Source organism: Bombyx mori, chromosome 6 (genome assembly GCF_030269925.1).
Source record: "Bombyx mori chromosome 6, ASM3026992v2".
Classification (NCBI taxonomy): Eukaryota; Metazoa; Arthropoda; class Insecta; order Lepidoptera; family Bombycidae; genus Bombyx; species Bombyx mori.
This window is the reverse complement of record NC_085112.1, coordinates 15906727-15921388: the sequence shown is the minus strand read 5'-3', so window position 1 is coordinate 15921388 and position 14662 is coordinate 15906727. Positions and strand designations below refer to the sequence as shown.

Sequence of the window (14662 nt, the reverse complement as noted above, 5' to 3'; positions counted from 1 at the left end):
TTCGGGCGATTAGCCACTAAATTACTCGGTACTCGACTAAATACTCGCCTAGTCCGAACAAGGCTTTACACCCGACGTCCGATCTCCGTCCGGGGTCAGAACCCGGTCAGAGAAGGGGGTGTTATATCGTCTGGAATAACACCACTCCAGCATTTTCCGTGGACGTTTGTCACAGCCTACTTTGAGTCATACTTCTGGAATAAAATTACGAAATAGCAAATAAACTCAGCGCGCTCATTTTTTTTATGAAGTACATCATAAGTACATGCTCTTTTCAGTACCCGCTTTAGCAGAACCAATTTAGGCAAGCACTCACCTGCTCCTCGTCTAACTAACCTTTATAATAATCTAGTCAGTAAAGCTGAAAATCTTGACATATTTGGCGATTCCCTTCCAATATTCAGGAACAAAATTATAAAAAGTTGTTGTTGAACCTCAGCCTCAGCCTTGGTCTGAATACTCGGGTATTACTGTCTTTGTTGTCTTTCTTTTGTTTTTTATTATTATTATTATTATTATTATTAGCATTGTTAAATCTCTGTTGATATATTAATGTAATGCATGCTGTGATTGCCTCTAATTAGAGTTACAGTTATCAATTGCTCTATACATGTCAATGTTATTTTATGTCTTACTGTAAACCCTGTTGGTAATCCTTAAATAAATAAATAAATGAATAATTACATCTAAATATAAATTTACAATAGTATTCGTATGTAAATCCATAATGTATATCCATATGTAAGTCCATAATGATTAAATACTAATTACAATTAAATACTAATTACATTTAAATTTTATTGAAATATATACAAGTAAAACATATTCTACAGTAAGACGAAACAACTAAATCCTTCAAATCCATTTGCACATAATGCAGATACAGGCAATAATGCCACATGCGAGTGCCACAAATCTACACAGCCTTATCCAATAACTCGCTCAAACAGATTCAAATAAAAATACATACATTTGATCTCATATCCACTGTCTTGATCCACTTCCAAATCCGTAGCAGAATAATACCCGAAAGGCTTCAAGAACCGAAAATCCAGAAAACCTTCACCTCCGCAACCTCAAGCCGACTCAACAAGTGAATATATCCACTAAATCAATATTTACCCGACGCTCTGCATTCAAAAGTAGGTCAGGCTACCGTACTACCTGTGACCCCTGCATTCCTTCCGATCGTCCTTTTCTAACAACAGGAAAATGGTGCATTCATGTCTCGCTCCCACGCGGCCTTGCCCCACCATGCGTTACAATACAAAAGTCAGAAATGGCTCGCCAGTATCCAATTAAATTTGTATCGTAAAATCCAAGTACTAAATGTGAATTTCCCCGGAGAGCTTGTTGCATATAAGACTTTATTGATTTCTTTATAATAAAAACAATATATTTTAATGATGGCCTACTTAAGGATATTTTAACCCATTTTTTAGACCTTGGTCGAGTCGATGTGTTGCGGATTAATTTATAAGACACGTCAAGATTTTGCGGGAGATTTTCTTCGAAGGCTGAATAGACGATGAAAAATGGATTGTAAGTGTGGATTTCTCCGATAACAGCGATTAACTTGGTGTTAGTTTTCTAACTTATTTTACCATTTTAAACATCGTGGATTGATTAAAAAAGCAATTTTACAGTGTCATCTCCATTTATTCTATTTTTTATTACAGCATTCACTATTCGACTCTTCGAATGGGGAATAAACCGTACCTTCTATCGTGATGTGTGATTCTGAGGTATCAACGTTAGTATTGTACTTGTGTTTGAGCTGTGATAACCATTAAGTATAATTTAATCTGTAATGCCTGTAAATTAAGAATCGATTCATAAGCCGTGAAAAATAAATTATATTAAATGAGGCAAACAATGTGATTGAATCTAAATTTATTTATCTCTTCTCGAGACTGTGGTTTTTGACGTGACAACGTCTTATAATTCGATGGTGCCGGTTGCACGCACGAAAAAACATGGCTCATGCGGCGTTACCTCGCTCTGAGGCGTTCCATTTAAGGCTTGAAGTGCAAGCGAGAGCGTGCAACGAGCGACAAAGAGGCACAATCGGCCTCCGCGTTCGGCAGCGTTCGACATCTGTTTCTCTCCTACTGAGTGAGGGATGCATTCGAGTGGACGGCTGCTATACAATAATACATTTACATGTTTTCGTCAAGTATGAAGTTCAGTGAAAAGTGAATGTGGTGTCAATTGTTTATAGTAACGATAATTGCGATACTTGAAAAATGAAACCATTCCATCACTATTTTCTTATAACGTTGTCAAGTTCAAGTATCGTCAGTAAGCCGACTTTACAGACAACCGATTTTTTTTGAACCTATTGTAAAGCTGACATATCAATCCAGTGACATTCCCTTAGTCCGCCATCATGATATGAAACTTAAAAAAGTATAATTTATTGTATTTAAAAACGCAAATGTTTTACTACTTAAAAGAATCTCTTCTATCGAAACCGAAAGACGCGAACGAGAATAATATTTCCTCATTCTAAACATCCCTTCGTTAAATTTATCCATTCGTAAGATGAAGAGCCTGTTAATTGCATTAATTAAGGAGCCGGGTGTTTTGACGCTCAGGAAAAGGTTCCTGAAATTGTATTTATCTGAGGGGTAAGTTTGTATAATTTACAGAAATAGACAGGGTGGTGGTTGGTACTTTTTGTTAAATCGAAAAATACGTATCTTATTATGGCTCATGCTAACAAAAAAATAATAAATAATTAATAAATTTATTGTATAAAAATCGGAGGATGCATTTTAAAATATTATCAAAATGATAATCATTCTAATTATATCTGTCAATAAAATATATACAACTATTGACACCATGCACCCCACGCTTTTTATACAATAATTTTTTTTTCAATATTTTTGTTGGATTTTCTATAAATGCGTGTTTTTTTGGTTTTTAAACTATTATTTATTATTGGTGTTTTTAATTATCATGGTACAAAAACTGTCAGCAATATAACCACTATTTATTACATGAGTCATATTCTAGTTAAAACATAGGGAAAATAACTCGAAAAAAAAAAACGTAATGTAGAAAATAGAACGTGATAGGTAGCAGGGAAGCAATTATTTGCGTTGAAATACCCAGATCTTATTAGTGCCTAATTCTACCATATACGATGCTCTCCCCGCCGCAGTGAGCAGAACGGAAGAGCGTGTAATGTATAATATAATATATTATTATAGAGATCACGGCCTTAAAGGTATCGACGCGTGGATGAATATGATGATACTTGAATCAGTTGCTTAATAAGATTCAAAATCGTGACTCTATAATATAGTCAATCGGTAGGAATACCTAAACGTGAATGAAAAATATAATGAAATAGCCATAACCTATTCAAAAATGGTCGTTGTCAAACCAAAATCTGCTATGTGCACTTTTTGAAATTTTTACTTTACTTTTCGTATAGTTAACAGCCTTAATATCTATATTCTATAGCTTTAATATCTATCTATAGCTTTCATTTAATTTTGATATAGTTCTTAAACATTCACCTTCAAATATAATTTTATACAAAAAGGTTTTTACTCTTAATTCAAAATAGAGTTTTTGCACATAGCAGATTTTGATTTGACAGCGACGATATGCTAATTATTAATGTCTATTTGCTTAAATGCCTTTTCTTAAAATCAGCGATAGTCACAGCGATGCATTGGCGGGATTCACGTAACATACTTCTTAACTCTCCTCATGATCATCCTCTTGTTGGTATCATTCAGTGCATTGATTAATATTAAGAATTTTAAAGGCTACATTTTTAGTTGAGACCCACGGATCGCCTTGAATCAAACTAAAAGTTCTGTATTTAAGTCAAAAAACCTTCAAACCAATTGAACACCTGGTGTTAAGTGGTTACTAGAGCCCATAGACATCTAGGGTGTAAATGCGCCGCCCACCTTGAGATAGATATAAGTTCTAAGGTCTCAAGTATAGTTTCAACGGCTGCCCCACCCTTCAAATCGAAACGCATTACTGCTTCTCGGCAGAAATAGGCAGGCGCGGACTCACAAGAGATCCTACCACCAGTAATTACGCAAATTATAATTTTGCGGGTTTGATTTTTATTCCACGATGCTATTCCTTCACCGTGGAAGTCAATCGTGAACATTTGTTGAGTACGTATTTCATTAGAAAAATTTGTACCCGCCTGGGATTCGAACACCGGTGCATTGTTCAACACGAATGCACCGGACGTTTTATCCTTTAGGCCACGACGACTTCACATGACAATAATATTATAATGTTTTCGGAAACAAAACTTCGTAATAAAGTCTTTAATTAAGCTCTAACCAAACTAGGTTAAATTTGACAAAACATAACTGCTAACAACCATGACGAACGCGTCGCTAATTAAATGTTTTCAAACAATTGTTTTGTTTTGTTTTGTCCAAAATTTTGCTATTCATACTAAGTTTCTATTGCTGCAAAGGCTAGTTATGAATAAGTAACATCTAAACCAAGGAACGAGGCTGAAGCATCCATCCTATATGGAGCTGTACAGTCTGGTGAAAAATTCAAATGGCAGAGTAGGAAATAATCTATGTACTATACATAGGTGAAACTATACTATACTGTAACTATACTGAGATCTTAGAACTTATATCTCGAGGTGGTTGGCACATTTACGTTGTAGATGTCTATGGGCTCCAGTAACCACTTAGCATCAGGTGGGCTGTGAGCTCGTCCATCCATCTAAGCAATTAAAAAAAAAGAAACCAGAATACTTAAGTAGGTATTTTTTATTCGTAGCTATTGACGAACTTTAGTGTTATCAATTTAAAAATAAACAGTCAGTTTTTTTTAAAAGACCGATAGAAAAACAAAACATCAAAACCTAATATTATAAATCAAGAAGTGTCAATGAAACCGCAAAATTATAATTTGCATAATTACTGGTGGTAGGACCTCTTGTGAGTCCGCGCGGGTAGGTACCACCACCCCACCTATTTCTGCCAATAATACTAATAAAACCATGACAATAACCGTAACAATAGCAGTTAATAATAACCATTGTATTTTGTTATTATCATTAGAACAAAATTTGGTGACAAGCAGCGGCTTGACGTGGTAGGCAGTGGCATTGCTGACGTCCATGGGCAACTGTCAGGGGGCTGTATGCTCATCTGCCTTTAACGGCAACCAAAAAAAAATTATATCATTTGTACATTATTAATAACTTCTATTAAGGTTTTTAAAAACATGCTTTATAGCTAAACTTATAACTTCAGTACCAAGTCTTTAATAAGCAAATAAACATTTAGGGAAGTTTCAATTTACCTAAGCCGTGTATGTACATAATGCAGGCGGATAAAGGGCGGGATATCCGGCAACTGGGCTCGCCCTTGGACCGGCCATTCCCGGATATTTGCCAGTTTTTAGGGGCCGGATAAAATATTTCTTACGACTACACGGCCGTAGTAGCATTTTCATTCTGTCTTGGCATTTAGTATGGTGTAAACATTTTATTGAAAACAATAATATTACTGTCTGTATAATATGTGAAATTTATGTATTATATTTCATGACAAGGTGTGCGCAACATATCGTAAATAATTTAAATCTATACTAATATTAAAAAGAAGAAAGATTTGTTTGTTTGTTTGTATTAAATAGGCTCCGAAACTACTGAACCGATTTGAAAAATTATTTCACTGTTTGGAAGCTACACTATTCCCTAGGCTAAACTATTTTTTGAAAAAATTAGGAATCCTTAATAAATTCCAATAATGTATCTCTAGGTGTAAAAAAATTACCTAAAATATTCTTTACATCGCGTGCCCTGCGAAAACTATTGATGATAGAATAAAATAATGTACTACGACTTTGTAGAACACATTATTATTTACAAAAAGTGTCGCGACAGCATAGTTATGCCGCAATAAGTGTTAAGTGTTAAAAATAAAACAACATCAAATATCGTTGAAGTTTTTGTTAAAGACCCGAGCGGAGCCTGAGCGGGCCGCTAGTAGAAAATAAGAAAAGAAACAGGAATAAATAAATTATGGTATAATCTATTAAAATTTCCAAAATGACAAACCAAAATATAAAATTTTAAGCAGATAACCATTAACTCTAACTTTAAGATCATTATCAAGGGCTCAACCTACGCTGGTTAATCGTCTGAGGCTGCCGTATTTAGGTCAGGTCGATGAACTGGGCCACGGGGGTGCTTCCCTCCCTTTCTTCCACGATGTCTTGTTAGCGGATATGGACTTATGAAGCTTAAGAAATTTCTATAAGCTATGGAGTCATGCGGCTTAAAAGATCTTGCCATGCATTAATTTTAAGAACACCCAACTGACAAGAATTTTTTAAGGAAATGTCATTATGATATTGGTGAATTTTTAAATGATAATAATATGTAATTGATTAGATCTAATATTTTATTATGTTAATGAATTATGAATGTAATTAAATTATTTATTACTATAATTATAATTTATGAATGTTATATTATTAAATTAATCATCATATTAATCATCAATTAACTCTATATTTATTTTATACTAGCTGACCCGGCAGACTTCTTAGTGCCTCAATCTATAAATAAAAGACCTAAACTTTTGTATAAAATAAACTTAAAATATACAAAAGGAATCCGTCCGACGGGGGACACATCAAAGGAAAAACAAAATTGTTATTTTTATTTCATTCCGAGTATTTTCATATTTATCTACCTTTTAAACCTTCTCTGGACTTCCACAAATAATTCAAGACCAAAATTAGCCAAATCGGTCCAGCAGTTCTCGAGTTTTAGCGAGACTAACGAACAGCAATTCATTTGTATGTATAGAGATTTGCACACTTTTAATTCGAGTAAGAACATGCTGGAATGTGAAAATTTTAAAATAACATTTTTTATGTACCTTGTTTCTGGCAAATAAATCATTTTGAATATGAATTTGAATTGAACTATTATGTTGTTCACACACATTAGAGGTGGTCATCAACAATTCGAATAAGTTATTGGAATGTAGAAAATCTTGGGCTCCCATAATTTTATACCCTTCATTTAATGGCTTTTAATATTATCTGTCCATCTTAAGAACTAAATCAAGGTAAAAGCAGTAAGAATAAGAATAAATAGGCTAATAAATTGGTGAATTTGATAAGAATGAACAATAAATTTCAGGACTGCGGACATTTCATTAACTTAGCTCCATAATAAAGAAGATTCTCCATATAGCAGATATTCCACAAATGGCTTTCCACTAAACCCAAGCTTTCAACTCTGCAGCCAAGAACTTTACGAAGGTTGATTTGCAAAGGATTGATTGAAACTCTGATAGCCACTGAACTCTCGCACTCTGATAACCATACTCATTGAGTTCGGCGAGTATGTCGATGACCACGACATGCAAGTTTTGTAAAAAATCACCTTGTTCCAAAGGAACATTTTACCTTGCTTGCAAATCATGGGATAAAGACTGCCGAAAATAAACGCGGCGCGGTCGCGGACAGACTTTATGTGTTTGCGGGATGAAAACCTAACTAAGTCAAACAACCTGACAAACCTTAAGATACTTTTAGGTTTTGTAGAAGAGATTGAGCCATAGAAGCAGCTGGAGCTACATCTGCGACTCACGAAAACTGAAGAAAATGCCTGTATTTCACAAACATAACAACATTGAATCTTAAATTCTATAATTAATACACAGACCGGATTTCATTATTACGGCGGATAATTTTAAAGCCTGAATCTAAACAACCATCCAGGACATCTGCTGCTCACGTAACAAACAAATCATCGTATTTTCGTAACGAAATCCTTAAATAGCTATTCCAATTTCACAGAACACTGCCTACAATAGAGACTTGATTAAGTAGAGTTCACTTTGATTGGCCGTTTTTGTTTTATGAGGGGTCTTGTTATAGTGGAAAATTGGCCACTGACTATATTTGATATTCTTTGCTAATGCTATTAATACAACTGTATAATTCTAATGAGAAAACTTTGGAGTTGGTTTTGGAAACTAAATAATAACAAGGAATATTTAAATTATCTAATTTAGTCTTTACATACCTACTTTTATTATTTCTGTAGGTTTTTTTTTTACTTATGGGATAAAAATTGTATATTTCTATTCTTGCACAAAATACTCACGGAGAGATATATATATATTGCATAGATTGGTGGACGAGTTCATCTGGTGTTAAGTGGTTACCTGAGCCCATAGACATCTACAACGTAAATGCCGCCACCCACCTTGAGATATGAGTTCTAAGGTATAGTTACAATTCCGGTGCAAAGGCTGAAAGGTTAGTTTTTGATTATAAAGCAGATTCTGGTCTTGATTTCGATTCTCTGGTTAGCTGGCCTTCAGCCACGACTAGACAGCGATTGATACCATAGAATTGAAGTTTTGATTCCACGTTTCAAAGTAAGTTGTAGCATACTTTAGTATCACAAGTGGCTGTGGGCTCCGCGCTGCGTAAACCCGGCTGCATATCCTGACAAGCCAAGTCAATTCGATATTACTATACCGCAAGAGGATCACTCGTGAAGCACCTGATCATTTGCGTACGAACTTTAAACTAAATAATTATGGTTATGCAAGCTGTACCCGAGTTAACAACTGTGTACTTTCAGCCTAAATAAAATGAAAATTAGATTTTGTATTTATATTTTATTTTAAATACAAAAGTGTACATACTTTACAAACATAAAATATACCACTTATGATCTGTTCAGAGGCTCAAAAGAAACTTTTGCGAGAATAGTATTTAATAGGATTTGTGAAAAGCTTATAGAAAATATAGTCTTTGAAACTGGGTCATTAGTATATTCAATATGTCGAAGAAAACAAATCCTATCAATTCAATTTACTATGTTTCGCCATTTATTTCTAAGATCATTTTCTTGTAATTGTTTAAACGCAAACTAGGGATTAAATAATGTTGTCTGGGTTTTTAGGTATTTTTTTTTAAATCTTACTTTCTGTAACTATACTGAGACCTTAGAACTCATATCTCAAGGTTAGTAGCGGCATTTACGTTGTAGATGTCTATGGGCTTGAGTAACCACTTAACACACCAGGTGGGCTGTGAGCTAGTCCACCCATCTAAGCAATAAAGAAAAAAATATGTTACAAGCCTTTAGACATCACAACTTGAGTATAACCATCGCTTGAACGCTCTCACCCGACGTCCGATCTCCGCTCATGGTCAGAACCCGGGCATAGTATGGAGTTTCAGGTGATCAACAGAGTACCTCCACCCACTTGACTTATGACATCAAAGTCTTAACTTCGAACATTTTACAACGGTTGTTCCACGCTTTCTGGTTCGTGTACATGCTTACAATATACCCTACAAGTCCTACAACCTTATAGAGGCTGTCTGTCAATTTACTGTTAAGGATTTTTGAGCTTACCTATTTGTATTAACTAGAATGAAATGTTTTAATGGCGTTGTGAACAAGCGGTATTACAAAAGATGCAAACGATTTAAAACAAACTGGTAATATTATAATATATTCCTTTGGTAGATAAAGTGGCTTTAAAGATACCTGGTATTATAATTATTAATATTCAACAGGACCCTTGGACATCAAAACGAGAATGATGTTGTTATCCTTATCACAACGTAAATACAGTAGCACAACGTAAATGCGCCACCCACCTTGAGATATAAGTTCTAAGGTCTCAGTATAGTTACAATGGCTGCCTCGCCCTTCAAACGGAAACATATTACTGCTTCACGGCTGAAATAGGCAGGGTAGTGGGACCTACCCGTGCGGACTCACAACAGGTCCTACCACTAGTAATTACGCAAATTATATTTTTTCGGGTTTGATTATTATTACACGATGTTATTCCTTCACCGTGGAAGTCTATCGTGAACATTTGTTGAGTACGTATTTCATTAGAAAAATTGGTACACGCCTGCGTGATTTGAACACCGTTGCATCGCTACATACAAATGCACCGGACGTCTTATCCTTTAGGCCACGACGAATTCATTCACTCAGCCTAAAAAAATCTACGAAGCAACGAAATTTTATGTTATACCTTAATCTTTATGATATCAAAGCGAAAAGAACATTCACAATCTCAAAGAAACAACGTCACATCATGCAATAATTCTTATTCGCATGCTATTCAAGGAGAAAAATCCACAATATCATTTATAAACAATCCATGTGGCCACGGCTGATAAGGAAAATCGGACTTTTCAAAACCATTGCACAAAATTAATATTGAAATGGACCTTGAAGAAAGAATGTGGGGTCCCAACGCGAGCGTTATGGACAGCTAATAAATAAGCGACAGCGGGTGTGTGAATGCCTTTGGCATTTCAAGGCGTTCCACACTATTTGTTTATAAGACAATTTTCAATAACAGCGAAAAAGCGTAACAATTTATAAGCATTTAAATTCACAACGAACAGTTCACTGAATTATTTTTATCAAACACGCCAGTAACGCAGATCAGAACAAGCTGATAAAATTAAGACTTTTTCACAAAAGCTCGAGCTTGTCGGTATTATCAACCAAAAGTTGGTCAAAATAAAAATCAGTAAGCCATCCCATTCAAGTAGACTTGAGCGCCTGGCTTTTAGCGCTAGCATCACTTAGTCAACGGTGCCAATGTAATCCATCCATTTCGCTCTTGGGAAAGAAAAAAGTTAAGGGAATTACCGCTTCGGGATATTTTTCGAACGTTTCCTAAATCATTTTCCTTAAACAAACTTTAAAAGAGTATTTTTTCTCGACGAGGATATTAAAAATCTTTATTAAAATGGTTTTTAGGTAATTTTCAAAGTCATTTAAAAAAAAGGGTGCGCGTACTTATGTACGCGCGTAAGAAGTTATACTTTATTTTTATTAAATATATTTCTTTTTTTTTATTTAAATTTTAATCAATTTGAAAAAAAATCGATTAAACAACATTTTCAAACACGCATATCGGTAATTCTCGGTACGGTTCGGAAAGTTCATCTGCGGCTATATTCAGACTCGCCAAGTTACGTCGGTCGTATTGTAATGAGCGATTTAGTGGGCAACTTCATTCTGTTAATTTTGTGTCGCGGTGCGCGCGCATCGTAAAATTTCACTCTCATACATTTTTCATACCGCGCCTAAAGAAGTATAACTTCAAAAAAGTCTGTTTTCAACGGAATAACTACGACTAAAACTTGCAAACGCTACAAAACACACCCCATCCTGATACGACACGTAATGAAGCATGTTGCTACCACAGCAGTTCGTATGTGAATCGTTATAACATCACATTATCATATTCAGTAGCTGATATTGTTATGTAATAACATCAAATTAACATAAATGTGATTTCCTTGTCTCAGAGAAAGTTTTCGGGTCATAAATTTGTTATGAAAATATCAGTCGATGTCATTGCTGGCAGGGCGTTTTTATTATGTTGTAGGTATAACAACGAAAGGAAGATCTTCCACCAAGCGAGTAATATTTCTCGGTAGACCGATGGTCCGAATGTTGTTTTTGCGTCGCGTTAACTAGTAGGTGAACTCACAGGGCTCAAACCTGATGACGTTGCTAACACTAACCATAACAAGAGCCGTGCTTCGCAGAATCTACCACCGGATCGAAAACGCGACCCTTTGAGAAGATCCGGCGAGAAACTCAGTGGGCTGTGTCTGAGGGGCCGAATGTTGTTTTTCGGAACTTGTATATATGCAACCTTATCTTGAAAATGTCGTAAGCGAGATTCAGGCATCTCTTCAGTTACTCTTGGCAGAGCAATCGTGGTCATGTAGAATCCTTGTTTATTAAAGCCTTGACAGATGTTCTCCATAGTTCGCGAGCTGAGGCTTGGCGCACGGGTTTTTAAGTTGAGTTTTGGTAATGATTTTCACTTGATCAGTTATCACATATGAACTAAGTAATAAGTAGCAGTTAATAATTCAAAAGTATTTATTTATCGTAGTTTAACTAAAGCAGCAGTGTCTTCTTCCTCAATCCATTACTATTCTGACTTAGACTGAAGTATATCTTTCTATTACATTTCATCTTCCATCTTAGTATATTTAATTATTATTATCACTTAATATTATGACTACAATGAATCTGTTTTACAAAGAAAACAAACCCTATTGATAACCAAACCCACATACAATTATGTAATCAGACTTGGAAACCTTGTTTCCAATGTATCGCCCACGTCCTGTACGCGATGTTTGATTTTCATTCAAAATATTATTATCTCCTTAAACAAGCACTGTTCCCTTGTGATTTCTGTAATAATTTAACTTTTGAGTTTAGTTGCGCGAGTTCGAAGCATCAAATGATATAACGGATCATCTAAACGTTTACAAAACTCCCTCGGTGTTTCACGGTCACTTGGCACCCGACTTTCCTTGGGCAAACAACCACTTCACATTTATTTTCTATTAATATATCAAACCTGTGAATGTATGTTTAATTTAACTTACAAATAATAATACTTTTTTTATTGCATAGATGAGTGGATGAGCTCACAGTCACAGCGGCGGAAATAGGCAGGATGGTGGTACCTACCCGCGCGGACATGAGGTCCTACCACTAGTCAAAAGTCTCTTACAGTCTTTTACATATCAATACCTCGGATACGACATTTCTGTGCTTATAGCATTAGTGGCACGTTCACCCGCCTATTTCTGCCGTGAAGCACTAATGCGTTTCGGCTTAAAGGGCGGGGTAGCCGTTGTAGCTATACTGAGACCTTAGAACTTATATCTCAAGGTGGGTGGCACATTTACGTTGTAGATGTCTATGGGCTTCAGCAACCACTTAACACCAGCTGGGCTGTGAGCTTGTCCAAAGATCAAAGCAAAAAAAAATAAAAAAATACGAACGATGGTGCCTACGGTTATCAGGTAGACCGGATACTATCCACCAATACACACTCAAAGAAGACGTCACTAACTGAACTCACTACAACTCATTGAAAAAGTCGTGCAGACCGAATTAATTATTTAAATTCAACTTCTCACTTATTTTTAAATTAGCTTAAATTGAATTTTTCAATTCGAAATACAACGAAAATAAAAGCTGCAATAACATTACGATTTTCAAATAAAGTAGATACGCAATTAAACTATAAGAAAAAGTTTTGAAATGTACCAAAGTATTCAAAGCTTTATTTCAATAAAACAACAAACAAATCGAAATGCCATTCAACGAAGCTCGTTAGTTCTCAGCGTGCTGTTATATCCGGGCTTCGATACCGTAGATATGCAGACCCTACCGTATTCCTGCTGCATCAGCTCTCCCGTAACCTTATCCACACCATACCTCATTGCAATCCCCACTCACTCAATCAGTTCGTCTCCATCCTTCGCCGCGCTCGCGCCTATCATTTTTTTATTAAATCCAGTGTGAATCATAATTTAGTTTTTTTTAAAAAGAAGTTCATAGTGTCCCGTATAACATTGGTGGCAGCTCAAGGGATTTGAAAAAAGAAAAATCCCCGGAACGTCTTCCGAAAATAAAAGTGAGAATAACTATTAAAAGTGACAAAATAACGACTAAAAGTGAAAATAACTAAATAAATAAGTGAAATAAGTGAAAAGAAAATACTCACTAGTATTCTGAGCATACCAATCTCATCATCCCGTGGAAATCCTGGAAAAGATCTGCGCGTACTACATTTACCTTAATATCCTGCGAAGAAATCTATCTACTATTTCATCCTGCAACATCTATAGACCCTGTATCCTGTTGGTGGCTGTGCGTCGTAAAATCTTGCAAATAAAATTCATCGTGAACAATCCAAGGCCGAAGCAATTGTTACCTGTTACCTGCCTTATCGCTGCGGAATGCTCCTGTTCGTCGCGCCGATATCCGCCGTCTACATACTGCTGACTCTGTAAGTCTCCGGACATTGTTGCGTTTTATAACTAAGGTTGTTAAATTTTTGTAATTGAATTCTAATCCATGTAATGTTGTAGTAGTTTGCCATTTGTTCCGTCTCCTCTATCTACATTTAAATTTAAATACTATGCCAAAAGTGCCTAAAATTGAAGAAAGCAAATTAAGTTTACTAATTCCAGAACCGGAACAGGTTGCAAGCAACATAGAAATTAAGTCGCCTACTCTATCTCCTCGTGTCACAAGAAAGACCGCCGCATTCCTCACTATGTCCGAACTCGACCTAAATACTCTGTTTAAATTTGTTAAATGTTACGATGGTAGCCGCGATACCCTCAACTCGTTTTTAGTTAATTGCGACAACGCATATGATTTAGCATCAGAATCACAGAAACACATATTATTCAAGTATATCCTTAGCCAATTAAATGGAAAAGCAGAAATTGCTTGTTCCATCAAAGAGTTTTCGACATGGGAACAGTTAAAGGAGTTTCTCAAAGCTCAATTCAGTGAGCGTAAACATTACTCACATCTTTTAACCGACCTTCAAGAAAGCAGACAAGGGACACAAGAAAATGTCGGCCAATACGCTCTACGAGTCGAGACATATCTATCTCAACTTTTAACAGAAATCTCTTTTTCGAACACAAAAGCAAAAGAACTCCCAGGTCGAACAGCGGCCATGGAAGACCTGGCTCTACACCACTTCTTAATGGGACTTAATCCCCGAATAGCAACGATTGTGAGGTGCAGAAATCCGAAAACTCTAAACGACGCAATCAACCTCGCAATTTCCGAGGA

At 35.7% G+C, this 14662-nt stretch overlaps 1 protein-coding gene across 1 annotated transcript in view; it reads right to left on the bottom strand.

Annotated features, from left to right (window-relative positions):
* The window catches only part of BomSIFR (neuropeptide FF receptor 2-like), a 110114-nt gene that overhangs the window by 39270 nt on the left and 56182 nt on the right, over window positions 1-14662 (bottom strand).